The sequence below is a fragment of the Vicia villosa genome, linkage group LG7 (genome assembly GCF_029867415.1).
Source record: "Vicia villosa cultivar HV-30 ecotype Madison, WI linkage group LG7, Vvil1.0, whole genome shotgun sequence".
Classification (NCBI taxonomy): Eukaryota; Viridiplantae; Streptophyta; class Magnoliopsida; order Fabales; family Fabaceae; genus Vicia; species Vicia villosa.
Window position 1 is genome coordinate 11497023 of NC_081186.1, and position 17970 is coordinate 11514992.

A 17970-nucleotide genomic window follows, 5' to 3' on the forward strand; every position below is an offset into this window, starting at 1 on the left:
TTTGTACCCCATGGGAACTGTAGACCCTAGTGACCATTAGGGACCACTTGTCCGTGTCTAGACTACATACCCATGAGATTGGGGTGGGACAGGAAACCTTGACTCCTACATACCTTTGGCTCTTCATATTTGAGGTCGAACCTTTATTTGGTCTGTTCTCATGGTGCTTGATATTCTGGTATTCCAAAAAGGCGTCGAACCTTTGATCTTGGGACATTTGACTTATATAGAGGTTTTACATCAGTTATTCAGAGGATTGTACAGTGGTTACTAAGATTATATGGACCTCGATCTCATGCTTTTGCATTGCATAACATCATTGCTTTATCCACTTCATTTGTGGGGGATCCTAAATTTTATTTCTAAAAAAAAAAAAAAGAGAAATAGAAAAAGGAAATAGAAAAGATACTATATACAAAACAAACCTTGATTCAAAAAAAAAAAGAGAAAATAAAAGAAAAAGAAAAAGTGTGAAAAGACTTTAGGATTCTCCATAAACGAACACATTGCATTCACATTATCATGCATTTCATGGTTCTATCAGAAGCTTGTAGGGGCCTTTCTATTCAGACTTTGACATCAACAATAAAATTGACTTCTCACCGCTACGTGCTCAAATGTTGATATTGGAACAACTCTGTGGGTTTTAAATGAGATGAGAACAGAAATGGAGACTGACATGAATCAGTGCATGGAGGTTATTCAAGCGTTTTCTCTTTGACAAGAAGAATTGAGATGAGTTCCTCCAAGGCCAAATGCAAATGTAGATCTCACCCATGAGAAGGTCTTATGTATCAGAATGCTTTAAATAATGTTGAGATTCCTATTCTTGGTAAAGAGAATTCACATCATTGAAGTCTGCAAGTTTCCAATTATTGAAATTAACAAAAGGTTCCACCTATTGGAGAAAAGATTGAAATTCATAAAAGTCATGACTCCACTGATTCAGATGTTGTTTGTTTGTGCCTAATGCCTGAAATCAAGAAATGCAAGGATCATCCACTCTCACTCCTAATGATGATATTGAAGCTAAATTGGTAATCATCTCCTGTACATGTGTGGAAGTTGCTTGGGGCTCCCGATCGAGGGATAAGTAAGACCTGGTCTATCTTGAGCATTGCGCCATTTGCTTTGTTCGAATCCCTTAAAAGCGTTACAAATTCCCGGATGACTTTGTCAAAATCTTCTTCCATGTGGTAATCAAGAGTGTTCTTCACAACGCTTCTCATTCTCAAGGTTCTACTTCATATATCAGTTTCCTTTTCTCAAGATCTCCTTCTCAGTGGCCTTGCTAGTTAACAGAGACAAGAAGAATATGAGAAACAAATTGATGTGATTCTATTGCCTTGTGCTCATTCGTTTCCTTGTTTGTCGGAATCACAATTGGTTAAGATTCTAATATTGGGTCTTCTTCACCACAAGTAGCTCTCTTGAGTTGATGATCATACAAGATTCTTTCCATTTAGGATGACGATTACTACTCTAGCAACTATGCTTGGGGCTCCCGATTGAGGGATAAGCAAAACGCACTCTTATCTTGAGCATTGCATCACTCGCATTGCTCGAATCCCTAAAGTGAGGCAAAAATTTACTACTCTTGGGTATCTACGTTGGAGTTCTCTTTTGAAGTAATCTGAAGTGTTTGGAAGAAACACATGACAATGCTAAGTGACTACCTTGCTGGAGCACAAAGCCATTCAATTGAGGATTGTGTTTCGTTCACTCCAAGAGGTTCATGTCTCGAAAGGGTATCAAAATTGCAGAAAGTATTCAAAAGCAACAAGTCCAGACGGAGTGAAGTCTCCTCAACAATGGCAGCCATTCAGTTCTTCATTGCATTCTCATTCGTAACATTTCATTGTTTGTTTAAGCATTGCTAGCATGTAAAAACTTGTTAATTTCTGAATAAAAATCATAATGCATTGTTTATGTTTGTCTTGAAGAAACCCATTCGTTATCACTCATAAAATGTTTTTGGCGTTACGATACCAACTTTACTAATCTCTTGCTTAGGCAAAGAGCCGAGGGAGAATGATGAAAAATAAAAATGCAGAATCTCTAATCATGTGTTTTGGAATAAAACTCTACTGATGATGTACAGGCATTATTTCAAATCCCCAAACACCGGAGATATAAGGGAGATAGACCCTCGATAACCCCTTTGAGCCTTGAAGTAGGAGTTTCTTTTCTAATCATAAAAACCCTTATTTTAACCTTGGGGCAGGGTAGCGTTCATTTAACTTGATCGAGTGTTCAAAACTCACCAAAAGGGTATGCATCTAAGGATACAACAATGGTTATCCTCCAAAAGGTTGAGGAATGTCAAAACCGCAATGATGATCCTTATTCCATCAAGAGATCAAGAGATGACGATACCACAATGGTAATCCTTCATCAAATCAAAGGAGCGAGGCAGTCGCAATCACCGCCAACGAATCAAAGATAATGCGAGGTCACACGACTTGTTAAAAAAGTATAGCAAAAAAAGAAATGGCAAAAAAATAAGAAAATGATGAAAAGAAAAATGACAAAAAAGCACGAAAAAAATGATGATGAAATTGCCAAGCAAGAACAAAGTCGTGTGATAATGAATCAGAAGAATAAAAAGTGAGCGACCGCCATGTCCAAAGAACCTCATTGATTCTTCAACCATTTCAAAATTCCTTGTGAGGGATGAACGCTCATGCTGAGTTAATTGAACCTAGGAATGGAGAACATCACGAAGGGGGTGGGTACAAATAATTTTGAGCCTAAAAATCTTTTGTTTTCTAAAAACCGTGGACCCGGCCAAATTACAACCCTTAAAAGTCCTAATTGAAGTATGGTTTATTTTGAAAGCGCGCTTCGATGAGATAGCATTTAACTGACTCCCAATGAAGCGAGACTCATATCCATGTTGGTATCGTACGTTTGCTTTATCTTCCATATGCAAAATTGAGGTTGTATCGACTAGTGATCCATTCACAAGAGGTCGCAATCTCATTCCAATAAAAAGTTTCTTTAAACTTCAAGACTAACATAGGCTTTGCATTAGAAATATCATTCTTAGAATTAACATTCTTTTGCATACAAAATATGTGCTTAACATCAAGGAAATTTTCAAGGATGAGAATCGGTGAAGAGCTTGATCATGTCAAAGTACAAGAGACTTGAGAACTCCGAGGAGTAAAATCTAATCATTTCAAATGTTGACCATCAAGGGGCAGATTCTCTAAAAACTTCGTTGGGCATGAACAGTTAATGCTTTCCTTGATTACCTTGAGGGGAAGAGTTTGAAGACTTCGTTGAGCGTGGTAAAGTTGTTTCCATGTTTGTTTGACTTTGAAACAAAGAAAGCTTGAGGATTCTAGTAAGATGTACCTAATCAGGGGAAATTGAATCGAGGTTTGACCTCTCAAATTCGGCATGTCTGGGGCAATTATGTCCATAAATCTCTTCAAGCTTTGATCAATTTGGGGCAATTATGTCGATAAATCTCTTCAAGCTTTGATCAATCTAGGGCAATCAAGTCGAGGAATCTCTCTCAAATTCAACCAATCTGGGGCAGTTACGTCGAGATTCGACAAATCTCTCCAAGAATCCTTTAGGGAAAATTCCTTCATGGGTCATGAAGCTTGGGGCACAATCTTTTGAGTTATCTTGCCTATCTTTGAGCGTCAGATTTCTCTTGGAAACTTATTATCTCCCCAAGCACTGGAGTTTATTTCTCCCAGGAGAGGTTCTACTTCCCTAATCAAGGTTCCTTATCTGGATTTCTCATCCCCAACATGGTGAATCCAGGGAATCTCCTCAAGTTGAAAATCTTCCAAGCAGTGGCACATGGTGAGAGGTCAGAAGTTATTCTACACTCTACAAGCCAACAACCAGAAGGGGCATCTTGCAAGTCAAAGTCCAATATCTATTGGCATCTGTACAGAATCCTTAACACTAAGGGGATTCTCCCTGGTGTTTACCCCAATGACTCTGCTCCACTATCTCACTAATGCCTTTATTTGGCACTATGCATATAGTATTCACTGCATATAACATTGCATCCTCAAAAGCGTAGCATATCCATCAAAATGGAGCATTACGCCATAGAAAAATTCAAACATGCATACAAAGCATAAGCCAGATAATACAAATCAGCACTCAATCAAGACGACGATACTTCCCCATATATTGTCCTTACAAACTCCGATTGATATCTGCTACTACATTACAAATCTCCTCCAGCCGCGGTGCCGATACTTGGTGTCCTCGATCCCCGGAATAAGTCTCGTTTTTTCTCTCCAGTATGGATCGGACACAATGTCTTTCTTCGTCAGAATCGTTATCTCCGAGGTTATTTCCCATGTGTTGCGTGCAGATTAGAGCGTGAATGAGGGTGGGCATTCAACCCATCTCATTTTTCAATTGTTTGAGTAACCATACTTGGTGTGTGGCAATTCGAACGATTGTCGCTCTGAAGAGTTACACCCCGCCTTTTGGCCTGAGGGATTAATGTAATTCTTATGCTTCACAAGCATCAATATCTTCGTGATTCTTCAGTGTGTACTGATGTCTTTTGATCGAGTCTAGTCGTCACTAGTCTCTGTGGTTGTTTCCCCTCACGTGGACGACCTTTTCGGTTCCAACCCCCGTGTTGTGAATCCTTTGCCTTCCGACCTTCAAATCATTTCAAAACCCAGTTCTCGTCCTGGTAACCATCTTTCCAAAACCCGGTTCCCGTCCTGGTAACCTTTTTTCAAAGCCCAATTCCTGCCTTGGCAAACCTTTTTTCAAAGCCCAATTCCCGCCTTGGCAAACCTTTTTTCAAAGCCCAATTCCCGCCTTGGCAAACTTTTTCAAAGTCCAGTTCCCGCCGTGGCAAACTTTTTCAAAGTCCAGTTCTCGCCCTGGCAAAATTTTTCAAAGTCCAGTTCTCGCCCTGGCAAACCTTTTCAAAGTCCAGTTCCCGCCTTGGCAAACCTTTTTTCAAAGCCCATTTCCCGCCTTGGCAAACTTTTTCAAAGTCCAGTTCTCGCCCTGGCAAACTTTTTCAAAGTCCAGTTCTCGCCCTGGCAAACTTTTTCAAAGTCCAGTTCTCGCCCTGGTAAACTTTTTCAAAGTCCAGTTCTCGCCCTGGCAAATCATTTCCATCATTTTCAGTCTTCGTCTAATATCCTACGGTGAAGTCAGTTCCCGCCTGACAACCACCATTCATCCATAATTTCTCCACCAGAAAAACCAAAGAAATATCTTTCCCCAGCAGATATCAAAACAAAAACAAAAAATAAGGATAATACTTACACCATCTTCTCTTTAGGACAAATTTCTGATACTTTGATATTTAATCTTCTTCTATCTCGAATGTTCGAAAGGCTAACGCCAATCTTACCTTCAGGTTTAAGACGATTAAATAGGGGCAGCTGTCATACCCCAAATTTGTCCTACCCCTTAATTTTTATCTGGTTTATACTTCCCATTTCATCTGCATACCTCCATTAGGGCATTAACAAGACCTCGCATTCATGCATTAAATAAGCATACACAAAGCATGGGATCATTTGTCATGGACTAGGGTTTATTTCACTAGTTATTTGAATCGAGACTCTTTAATTAGGACTTCGGGCTCGTGCACACTTCATCAAGTCTTTTGTTACAATGGTCATACAATATTTCAAGACTTTGACTCTCTCGGGGAGATTGCTTCTATTACAAGTGTTTGGTTTGATTTTAAAGGGTCGAAGAATAAATGGATTGAGTTTCTTAATGTGCTTGTTTGGAAAGGAAATATAGTCATACAATTGAGTCCCTTGACTTAAGCCTTAAAGATTTCTATCTCAAGCACAAGTGTTGTCACTGATACATTAATGAAAAGAGACATGTGGAGATTATATGCGAAATTGCCGATTCTTAGTCAAAGTCGGTCATGGGTGGTCGACCTTTTGGACAAAGAACATAGTAAACTACCTTGAGTTGTCATCTCATTGATGTTATGAGATTCAATATTCAAATTCAAAAGAAAAAGAAAAGAAGACTGAAATAAAAAAAGGGGAAAACACATTTTTGAAGTCAAGTCAAGGCATGTCATATGATTGTTTCAAAAGTCAATACAGGATCCGTTGCAATACTAAGTCATTACATCTTTAAAGGAAGCCATGAGTCAGTGGCATTCTTTACACAAAATGATCGAACCATTTCACCATGTAAACACAAAAGGCTATCCTAAACTTATTATTGTAGCCGAGCATTGTTTCCATTCTTGTCTCATCTTCAAGCTTGCCAAATTCATCACCACATTGTCGACCCACAAAATTAAACCTGCTATGCTAGGCAGTTCGGTTCATTTGGCAGTTAACAATTATGACAGCAACCTACACATTTCTAATCATTCAAGCTCACAAATCATCCCTGCAGAACAAATAAACCATATCAGAAATTATGCAACATGAAAACAGTGCTCACCATACATTCCAAAATCCAGCAATACATACATATAGAACAGATTCATCATGCCAAGTCATAAATTGCAACTAACTTCCAATTTCAGTTCTAACAGTTACAAGTATCCTACTGCACTAACATAACTCCTTAACTAGCCTAACAGCCCTTTTCCTAACTAGCTTGCAACCAAGTTCAAACTCTCATCCAAATAACCATAACAGAATCCCCAACTGTAACTAACTCCAACATTTTTCCTAACTGTTTCTAACCTAACAGAACCCATAACAGATTTTCATAACTACCCTAACTGCATACCAACTAGCCTCCATCTAACCTTTATAACAGAAAAACTATCTCATAACTAACTTTTCCACTAACATTTACCAACAATCAACTAACCTAACTAACAAACTCCATCTAACTGTTTTTTAACCAATGTAACTAACTGCCAGCTCACACCAACTAACTGAGTCCTATATCAACTCAGTATAACCGACCGAGTTAACTGACTCTAACAGACTGAGTCAAGTAAATCCTCACCATTCGATCTCCAACTGCCACTACTAATCCTACATATCAGATTCGATCACCTCAACCTATAAAAGCTCCCCCCCCCCCTCCGCAATTCAAGTCTCGGCCATTTCTACCACCTTCACTCTCATCACCATCTCCGCACCATTCATCTTCACTCTCTCTCCCCAATTCATTCAGTAACAATCCTCTTCCACTCTCAATCCACATTCTCTCTAAACTACACGCCATTTTCACCATCAATTCACTTTCTTCCATCTTCACTCTCACGTTCAACCTCACCATTCATTAAGCTCAGAATTCATAACCATTACACACGCCTTATCCTTCACCAATCACCAATCCTCTCTAACTCCATTCATCTTCTTCTTCATTCTCCGCCACTACCACCTCGCAAACTCTCAGTGCACACAGGCTACGACTCTCTCAACAACAATCACGCACAACAACACAACTTAAAAAAGCATCACAGAGAACCAGACGCAAACGAAAGAAGAAGGGAGAAGAAGAGAATCACTCGAACAAAAAAACGAAGCAAGAAAAGAAGACAATCAGAAGCACGTTATTACCTCATCTCCGGGTTCCTAGAAGCTTCACCTTCATCTTCGAGCACTACAACAAGCACCGAAGCTATTCTCCGCTTCGTAGGTTGGTTTCGTCGTAATCTTCTGCCATTTTTCGATGTTCCTGTGTAGTTCTGAATCCCTTAGACTCTTTCCTCGTGCGTACGACACCGTAGCTTCTATCCGATGCATCTATTCCCGATTTTCTTGAGTTGTAGGGTTTGAATGAAGGTTAGATTTAAAGGTTTAGAGCAAGAATTGAGAAAAAACGGGGTTCGGATTTAGGATCAGTAGTAGAAATCCCATTAGAGGGTGGTGGCAATCGTTGTTTGTGGCTCGCCCCGCCACTGGAAGCATTTGCGGTGCGACAGAGTTATTAGACGCGAGAGAGGAGACGAGTCTGAGTGAGGGACTTCAAGGGTCACACACGAACCCTAATTTCCTTTTCTCTTTATTATTTTATGTTTTTTTTAATTTTCTTTTTTTATTTGAAAGTTTGGTAAGATAAATCTGAAATGAAATAAAGAAAAATGTAATGAATCCTTGGGCCAACGAATTCTGTAGCGCACCCCCGTGGCCCAATTACCATTTTTTGTGTGCTGAATTAAAATTTGAAACAAAAACGTTCCGTTGGGCCCGCACCAGTATTGTTGTGCACACCCCTAAGGCCCAGGCGCACCATAACACCATTTTTTCATACAAAAATACTTCCTGGGCCTATTCATTAGGCCTGCGCATGGATCACTAGACAGCACCCTTATATTCAACCTTAACCCCCATGTGTACATATCTCCTTCTTAGATTTAGGTTCTTTTTCATATAGTTTGTATGCTATTTTTTAGGTGATAAAATCAATCAAAACTTGATAGATTTTGTAGTTTTTTACAAGAGTTTAATTTTTAGTTTTTTTTAGAAATTCCTTCATAAAAATCAATAATAAATTTTGTTAGATTTTTAGGTGATTGTTGACATTAGAAAACCCATAAAAATAGTAGTATTTTTTTTTAGTTTAATTTCGCACTAATGCTTGAATTACTTTTGTACTATTTCCATGCTATTTTTGTATGATTCTTGTATGATTTTTGTGACTTGTTTTTGGTCATATTTTTGGCCTATTTGGTTAATACCATTTTAATGCTCTTTTTAGATTTGTTACCATAACTTTAGATCTTAAATAGGATTTAGAATAACAATCATTAGGTTAGAAATTAGGCTAGTCTCCCCCTTTTTCATTCTTTTTCCTTTACAACATTAAAATATCTAATAACTATCAAAATAAAATCCCTATAAAAAATACAAAGAAAATACTAAAAAACATTAATAAAAAAGTGAAAATCATTAAAAAGGGAATGGAAGCTTGAATCTCCCTTGCTTTAGGGGATCATTCGAGTGCTTGGATCTCCCTTGCGTTAGGGAACCATTCGGGCGTAAGTTCCCAAATTCTAAAAGACACAAACCAAAGAGTAACTCGAGTTTCCCTTGCCTTACGGATTTCCTCGAAACACTCAAACTCTCTCTCCTCTCTCCTTTCTTAAGGGCATTGTTATCTCCGCTCTATTGCATCCTAGGTCGATCCCTTATGCAAGAGCGCGAGCGTTAACTCCGCCCAACTAAAAAACACAAAAACAAACAGAAAATCTTGAGCCGAACTACGGCGCTCTGATTCCTGAAAAGGATACGTAGGAATCAAGTCGCGGGGCTTGAACGAGCACACTTGTAAATAACCTTTCTTTTCCCCGTATTTCTTTTGCATTCATTCGCATGTAGACATAGACATAGTACACACCCTTTAGATAGAAACAAACATAGGTGGATACCATCGAGTACGATGGGCGCGAGGGGTGCTAATACCTTCCCCTTGCGTAACCGACTCCCGTACCTAGATTCTCTGGTCGCAAGACCCTGTTCCTTCCTTTGCTAGGTTTCCTGATATTCCTTTCCCTTATGGGATAAATATATTGGTGGCGACTCTGTTCATTTTTTCGCGAGCGTGCGACAAGGGTTACCGACTATTCGAAGCTTTGGCATTTGGCAAACCCTGAAAAGGGGGAAAAATGGCAAACAAAAATAGGGTGAGTGCTTTATCAGTTCGGAGGCAAACGTTACTAACCCTAAAAATAAAAAGATAAAGAAATTTAAAATAAATAAACAAATAGGCACTTAGCTTTGAATTTGATCTGATATGGTTGGCGGTCGGAGGAAACCTCGGGGTTAACCCTGAAAAATGGCAAAGGCAAAGGCAAAAAAAATAGATGTGAGCGTATGCGGAGTTCGAAAGGTAAACCTTAAAATAAAATGAAACAAAATAGACTTAAAAATTAAATTGAATACTTAGCTTCGGATCTTGGCCAGGCGCGCAATCGGAGTGTATTTGAAGAGTAACCCTGAAAAGGCACAGAAAAAGAAATATTTTCAGTGTAGGACAGATTCTCATAAACCCTGATTCGGGCGTTTAAATAAGATAAATGCTCGATTTAATTAATTATTGGTTTCGCAACCTAATTAATTAAATCGGGGACAAGAAAATAATTTAATTACGCAAAAACAATTTTTTATGAATTTCTAAGAATTAAAATAAAAACATATGAATTATTACAGATATTAAAATGAATAAGTAAAATAAATAAATAAATAAATAAATAAATAAAAGAAAAAAGATACATATATTATTAATATAAATAAAATACAAATATTATTATTATTATATGTAAACTAAAATAAGTTAGAAAAAACTAATTTATATTAATAAAAGAAAAACAAACAAATATATATAAAAATAAAAAGAAGTTTGTAAACTAAAAAGAAGTTTGTGTAATTAAAAATAAAAAAAAAATTACAAAAATCTTAGCTTTTGGTTCCATGTGTCACGCGCGTGTGGAGCTTGGTGCACCCTCATTTCCAGATGCGTTGGATCTGCTGGGAGAGGGATCTGACGGCTTTGTGATGATGGCGCATGGTATCCCTTAGACGAGAGTTGCGCATGAATCCCAGTTTTTGTGTTTTGTCAAAAAAAACATGGTTGGCGTGAGGGTTCGAACCCCCAACCTTACCTTCACACGCTCACCTCCTTTACCAAACGCGCTGCGTGGTTATGTTGAAAACAAAATGGACAAGGAGCATAATATATAAAATCAATTACCCAGAAAATAATTAAAAAAAAGAATGCGCGCTTTGTTCTTCTTCTTCGTTTCAAACCTGAAAAACCATTCAGCTTTGGCCACGGTTTTTATGAGTAGCCTTAGCTCTGCATATAACAAACTCATAGAACACCACACATAAATGCCAAATACGACCATGGATCGATTGGAAATTGTTTCCTAAGTTCAATGGAGCCCCTAATTTGGGTTAATTCTACCTATAATCAGAATTCCCAATTCTCAATCCAAGAACCCTAAACATGGTAAATCACTCAAATCGCAACGAAAATTCCAATAAACACAAAGAAACAATCTAAACATCAACATGAAAACAAATACGTAATCAAAATTCGTTTATGGTGCATGAAATTGTGAGGTCGAGATTAAAAAGAAGTGCTCAAACCGTGAGGTATTGCGTGCGATTCTGGACGTGTTGCTTGAGGAAAGTGGTCTGGTTAGCTTCTAAATTATCCAAGGAGTGTATTGGAATCTTCAAAACACCTTGACTCTCCCTCAAATTCCAATTTCGATCTTCACTTATTCTTGAATTTTTGGAGCTTGAAGGTGAGGTCTTGACTGCAAAAAATTCCACCCCAAGGGTTTGTTTCTGTTCTGTACTTATAGGAGAATTAATTAGAGTAATAGAACTAGAGAAAATCTTGAGTGAATCTCTGATTTGCCATGAGAAAATTGATAGGAAATTTGTTTGAAAATTGATTTTTAAAGTTTCCAAATTTGAGCTAGATCCAATATTTTTCAACCAATCTTGTAGAGCACGAAATTAGATTGGTAATTTGCCTTAAATGTTGATTGATTATGATTGAAGTTAAGGGAAAACCAAATCTTTTCAATTTTCCTTCCAAATATTGATTTAATCCATGATTTTAATGAATAAAATTCAAATAAAATCAAATTTTAATAAAAAATTTCGTGGCCTTTTGATTAGAGCTTCTAGATGACTTGTATAACAAGATTGGATCAAAAGAGCTTGGGCCCATTTGCAAAAATATTTCAATTCTTTCACATTTTTTCCTCCAAAATAGCCCAACTTTGACAAGGCCTATTTCTCTCAAGTTTTTAGGTATGGAAGTGTTCTAAGACTTTTTAGAAACCTTAGAGAGTCCTCTAACCAGTGTCTTTGGTATCATATCAAAATTGTTTTCCATGCTCCTTGTGTATCCTTTTGAAAAAAGTGACTTTTTGTTGACTTTTGAAAAGGACCTATAATGTTTTGGTCCATATCTCTCAAATGAAGCATTTTTGGACTTGGCATGTGAGAGACAATTTTGTAGAGAATCAAATTTCCTTCAAAATGAGCTTGGTATGGAAAATTTATGATGTTCCATGTGAGAGTTATGACTGGTCAAAGTTCAGTTGACTTTCTCCTATACAAACCCTAATTTAGAAATTTTTTGATTTGTTGATTTTTTTATCTTTCCTTGATGAACCATGATCAATTATTGATCAAATGGTGAATGATACTTCAATGTGAGGATGTTGACAAAAAATCAGGAGTTTTGACTGTACTTTGACCACAGTTGACTTTTTAGGTCAACCAGTCAGCTATTGACTTTCTGAGCAATTGAGGGACCAATCCTTTAAGCTGAGACTTGAAACTTGTCATAGGGGTAATGTGAGAAGTCATAAGCCATGTGGGATGCTTTGAGCCATTGATTCACTGATTTTCCTTTGGAATAACAAAACCCTAATTTTTGATCCTTGCTTAGGAGAGTGTGTTCTGGAACTTTGTGTATTGATTTGAACTTGAATAAGAGAAATAGTATGGGCAAATTTTGGGGTATGACACGAGGATCCTGATAGAATGGAGAGAAGTGAAAGAGTAGATCAATGGAGAAGACAATTAGGAAGAGCAGGATTTCATGTTATGCCACTCAAGTGTACAAGTCAAGCTAGAATGATACTTTCTGTTTATGATTGTGAAGGATATAAATTGTCATGTGAAAAGGGTTGCCTTTACTTTTCTTTTTTTTTGATAAACAAAGAAGGTATATTAAAAAGCACAAGGGGTGCTAACCCACAACTACAAAAGAGAAAAGCCTCGACGATTCCCAAACCCACCCAAAACAAAACCAACTGACCGCCCACACAACACTGACACCATCAATCAAAAACACAACACCGGATGCACACACCAATTCACCCAAAGAGCCGAGTCTTTAACTTGAGATGAAGAGAGAAACCATTCCCAAGTCAAGAATTTAATCAATCCCACGGTGTCAAAACTATCTAACACAACTCCTCTAAAAACAATCTCATTCCTACACAACCACACACCCCAACAAAAAGTCAACCCAAAAAGCCACCTAGAGTTCAACTTAAACTTGAATTTACAAATAGATTCCAAAAGACAAAAACGAGTAAGAATAGTACCCAGAAAAAGCACTCCAACAATGTCAAGCCACTCACAAAATTTCGTCCACCAAAAAGAAGTAACCGAACAACGGACAAAGAGATGTTCCACATCCTCCTCCTCCAAGCCACAAAGAGGACAACAAGCAAGAAGCGGATCCTCCAAAATCCTCCTAAGAGCCAAATTTACCTTAGTTGGAATTCTATTTAAGAGTAATCTCCATCCAAAAATAAGAACCTTACTAGGAGTTTTGGACTTCCATAACCCCTTCAAAGCAAGCAAAAGGTTGTCATCCAAATTCGGACCCCTTCCCCTTCCTTCCAACACCATGGCGTACACGGCTTTAACCGAGAACCCGGAAGAATTTTTCCACCAAACGAACAAGTCATCCGAGCCAAAAGATGGAGTTAAACCTCCTATAACCGATAAAAGATTGTCTATGGTTTCCCCTTCAACCTCCCCATTGAAAGCGGTGGTAAAGTTGATCCGCCACACCCACGAACCGGAGATCCAAAATCCATTGTCACTAACTTTAGAACACAAGGGGTCCGCAAGCCGGTAAAGAGCCGGAAAACAGACGGAAAGAGGCGCACCAACCAACCACCTATCTAGCCACAAATCAATGTGATCACCATTCCCTAACTTACAAAGAATAGAAGAAGGGGACCAATTCTCCAAGGGCCCATTTCCCCCTGCTCCCACCGAACAAATGTCCTTCCACCAAAGAGAAGCTTTATTTCTTTTGTGCGTCACCACATTTGAAAGCATAGCTTTTGTTAAATCATCGTACCTACAAGAAAGAATGTTAGTCCAAAAAATATTTTTTTCACTCAAGATCTGCCACCTCTATTTACTAAGCAAAGCAACATTAAACAAGCCACAATGCTTCACCCCTAAACCTCCCTCCTTCTTCGGTCTACAAATAGTGTTCCACCCAATCCAATTCACCTTCTTATCCACCTCCGAACCACCCCAAAGAAAACACCGTTGGATTTTAATAATCTCTTTAATGATCACCTTAGGAGCCTTATAGAAAGAAAATAAGTAAAGAGGTAAACTTGATAAAACCGAGTTTAAAAGCACCACTCTCCCACCTATCGACAAATGTCTAAATCTCCAAGAATCCAATCTTCTTCGAAGCTTTGAAACAACCGGATTCCACATATCCCGCCTTCTATGATTAACACCAACCGGAATACCAAGGAAAGAAAAAGAAGACGATCCCACCGAACAATTAAGAAAAGACGATGCCGCTTGAACAAAAACCGATTCTAAATTAACTCCCAATAACTTGCTCTTAGTTAAATTCACACGAAGGCCGGAAACCAACTCGAAACCCCTCAATAAAGCTTTAATACTCCACAAGTTGTTTAAAGAACCATCGCCAATTAAAAGCGTGTCATCCGCAAATTGGAGGATCTCAAAGTGTGTCTTGCCACCTACATGGAAACCAACAAAATCTCCCAACGACGACGCTTTAGCCATCAAAGCCGTTAGCCCTTCCGCCACCAACAAAAAGAGAAAAGGAGAGAGCGGATCCCCTTGCCGAAGACCCCTAGAAGCCATTAAGTCTTTGGTTAGACTACTATTAACAAGAATCGACATGGAGCTATTGAAAACAAGAGCTTCCATCCATCTCATCCACCTCGCACCAAAACCCATTCTTCTCAACACCGCTCTCAAGAAATCCCACGCCACACAATCATACGCCTTCTCAAAGTCCACCTTAACCATCATACAACTCTTCTTTTGCCTCCTAGCCACATCCAAAATTTCATTAACAACTAGGACTCCATCAAGCATATTCCTACCCGAAACAAACGCCGATTGACAATTAGACACCAACTTCCCGATAACTTTCTTCAAACGGTGAGAGAGAAGCTTTGCAAAAATACGATACAAACTACCAATAAGGCAAATTGGTCTAAAATCGTCCAAACAACTAGGATTATCCACCTTCGAAATCAAAGCTAGAAAAGATGCCGTTACCGCTTTAGGAAGGGTGGCAAACTCAAAGAACTCATTAACACACTCCATGATATCAACTTTCAAGAACGGCCAACACACTTTGAAAAAAGCCATGTTAAACCCATCCGGACCCGGACTCTTATCCCCATCCACATTCCAAATCACCTCCCTCACCTCCTCCTCTGAAAACGGTGTCTCAAGAATCAAGGAATCTTCCGAAGACAAACAAGGAAAATCCACTCCTTGTAAGACCGGCCGAGAAGAAGAAGTTTCTGAAAAACGTCTCTTAAAATGATTCTGGACTTCTTCCTTCACCGCCCCCACATCCTCCAACCAACCATCATCCCCCCACAAACCTACAAGGGCATTCCTTCTAATGCCTACAAGGGCATTCCTTCTAATGCGACTCTTCACCACCTTATGAAAGTATCGAGAATTAGAATCACCTTCCTTTAACCAAAGCGCTCTAGCCTTTTGACGAAGAAAGCTCTCCTTGTGATGGACCGTCTCCCACGCTCTTTTAGAAGCCATTGAACGCCTCCTAGCCAAGTCGTCAATATCCACCGGATCATCACCTACCATAACAAAATCCAATGCATTCAAATCTTTAATAGCCTCCTCTTCATTAAGATTCAAAAAACCGAAAACCTCTACATTCCAAATCCGAAGTTTCTCCCGAATGAATTTCAACTTCTCTTTGAAAGTATAAATCGCCTTGTTTCCTCTAGGAGCGGCTAACCAATTCGATTCAACAAAGGAATAAAATTCAGGATGTTTAAGCCACGAACTAAAGAATTTAAAAGATTTTGGACCCCAATTCCGAAAGTTCCCCTTAAACCAAATTGGGCAATGGTCAGAAAGATCCCTATTACCAATAACTTGATTTTCAATTTTCCAAACATCCAACAACCCTTCCGAAACTAAGAACCGATCAATCCGACTTCTAGCCCTCCCATCAAGACTAAACCAAGAAAAACATCTTCCAACCGCTCCCACATCCACAAGCTCCATATTATTAATGAAACCGCAAAATTCCTCCATCTCCCTCAAATTTACAAATCTCGAACACCCTCGTCTCTCACCTTCTGCTTTCACCGCATTGAAATCCCCTCCCACACACCACTCGCCAACCGGCAAACTCTCCTTGAAATGCAAAAGATCACTCCAAAACCTCCTCTTCTTTTGCAAACAGCATGCTGCATAAACATTTACAATGTATATATTTACCCCCTGCCACATAACATTCACCCCTAGAAACCCTTCCCCCAGAAAACTGAAACGCAACTCAAAAAGGTCTTTCTGCCACAGAGTTAATAAACCTCCCGACCGACCTTCAAAAGCTTTCGAACACCACTCCACATCCGTCCCACCCTAGCATTCAAACACCACCTTCTCAGTAGCAACCAGTAATTTTGTTTCTTGAATAAAACACAGCTCAAATTTCTCCTTCTTAATAAGATGACTGAACCTCTTCCTCTTAACCAGAGAACCACACCCCCTCAAATTATAAGAAAGAACATTCATAAGGAAATAGATGATGGAACTACCTGCTGAGAAAAAGAGATGCCATCCCTTGCTTCCAACTCTTTTATGGCCTTCACATAGATCCCATCCTGATCCTGCCCCACCACCCCATAAGCTGCTGCCTTGGACCATAACTTCACCGCCACCTGGTCAGAGAGACCCTTCTTCAGCCTGCCGTTCTCCTCCACCAAACAAGAATCCGAAATGGATTCAGAAGAAGCTATTGATGCCACAGCCAAGCCCTTGGGATTCGACTCTGAGTTGAGACGCGGAGGAAGTTTCCGCTCAAGCAAATCTTTTCTGCGAAGTGGTTCAAAGAAAGATGAAGAAATTTTGAGAGAACCGCCGGAATTAGACACGCCGTCAATAGGGGAATGATTGTCCCCATACGTTCGCTAACACACTTCTTCTGAGGATTGAAAATTGGATCCCTCCCCACCGAACTGCCAACATCTAAAGCCCAAGGCTCATCACCCACCGAATGGGCCTTAACTTTAGCCGGCCCAAACCTTTTAATTGCCAAATCAAATTGGCCCAAAGATCCAGCCACCTGTTTCCGGATTTCCTTCCTCCAAGATTTTGCCACGTTACCATCACCCACGTGCCCAGTCTTCATATCACAACCTTTGGACAAAATAGTCACCCCCTGGCCCACCTCCCCAACATTAGCAGCACCTGGCACGCATGCAGACGAGAAAACAAAAGCTACCTTTTGGTGAACAAAAGTGGCGTCAACAGTGCTTTTCCTCAAAAAATCAGATTTTGAACCTCCCAAAACCATGCAACCCGTCTTCTCTCCATTAATGTTGGAAGAAAAAGTAGAATTGACTACCCCCACCTCGATATCCACCCCATCCCCTTCAGTCTCCATCTCACGCTGTCGAACCTCCCGGAGTGCCTCCTCCTCCATCTCGGAACCATCATCGTCGACTTCCTTAAAAGAGCCATCCGACGAAACCGAAGAATTATCGGACTCTTAAGACTTCAAAACAGAACAAACCCTAAGAGGGCCCTAAGGGTCTTCTAACACTTTCACCTTCAGAACATGCCCTTCAACCTTGACCAAAAGAGTTTCATCAATGCTGGAAAAACATGAGGTTCTGATCAGAAAACGTGCGACGTCGAAACGAGCCTGATTAGCCGTAATATCATCCGCCTTAATAAACGATCCAAAAGGTGTGGAGATGAAGCTGAAGAAGTCATCATCCACAAGTGGCATGGAAAACCAAAAACTCTGACCCAAGTAACTCTCTCAGTATCCATAACACTCGTATTCCATCTCGACACCTCCGTGAACCACTTATCCAACCACGAAGCCCCGCTTGCAAGGAGATTCTGGAGTTCGGAGATGAAGCTGAAGAAGTCATCATCCACAAGTGGCATGGAAAACCAAAAACTCTGACCCAAGTAACTCTCTCAGTATCCATAACACTCGTATTCCATCTCGACACCTCCGTGAACCACTTAT

At 39.5% G+C, this 17970-nt stretch overlaps 1 pseudogene; it reads left to right on the forward strand.

Moving 5' to 3' along the window:
* LOC131618660 (GRAS family protein RAD1-like) overlaps positions 1-14841 on the forward strand; it is a 63442-nt pseudogene extending 48601 nt beyond the window's left edge.
* The last annotated feature ends 3129 nt before the right edge of the window (positions 14842-17970 follow it).